The following is a 588-nucleotide window of genomic DNA, read 5'->3' as shown; positions in this document are numbered from 1 at the left end:
TGACCCGCATACCACGTAAGCATTCCGGCCAGCCGGCCCAGGACGGCGGGGCCTGGCAAGGCGGATGGGCTCCACCATACGCTGCAAGACATCGAGCCCGTGTGCCGGTACCGCAGCAGCTGTACCACGCTGCTCCATCAGTGCCGGACCCACAGCAGTTTTTTCCCCAAAGCCCTTGGGGAAAAAGGACTTCAGAGCCGCTCCCGCGGCTTTATGGCGGAGACGGAGGAAAGAGAGGGCAGAGCCACCTCCAAAACCCCGGCACTCCCTGAGCCCTTGAGCTCTCCGCAAGGCGCACAAGGTCCAGCACGAAGCCACGCTCCTCCGTGCCACCCGACTAGGTGCAGCTTCACGGGGGGGTTGCTTAACCCGGCGGAGAGGAGGGTTTTTCAGCTTGGGGAGCTGAAACCAAAGCCGAAGCACAAAAGGTCTCAGAGGTCAGGTCCTGCCTGCTTAGGAGCCCTGGGGAGCGAAGCGCCCGCCTCACAAGTGACGCAAGGTGGCTTCGGGGAGGGCACAGCACCCCGACGGAGGGGTGACCCCACTTGCGGGGGTCAAGCGAGTCACCGCAGGCACCAATTAGCAGCC

The 588-nt window shown here is 63.9% G+C and overlaps 1 protein-coding gene across 1 annotated transcript in view; it reads right to left on the bottom strand.

Moving 5' to 3' along the window:
* FAM129B (family with sequence similarity 129, member B) overlaps positions 1-588 on the bottom strand; it is a 45,993-nt gene that overhangs the window by 30,005 nt on the left and 15,400 nt on the right. The gene's annotated exons all lie outside the window — the stretch shown is intronic.

This window comes from Pygoscelis adeliae, unplaced genomic scaffold (genome assembly GCF_000699105.1).
Source record: "Pygoscelis adeliae isolate BGI_AS28 unplaced genomic scaffold, ASM69910v1 Scaffold436, whole genome shotgun sequence".
In the NCBI taxonomy this organism is placed as follows: domain Eukaryota; kingdom Metazoa; phylum Chordata; class Aves; order Sphenisciformes; family Spheniscidae; genus Pygoscelis; species Pygoscelis adeliae.
This window is presented reverse-complemented; position numbering and strand designations above follow the sequence as displayed.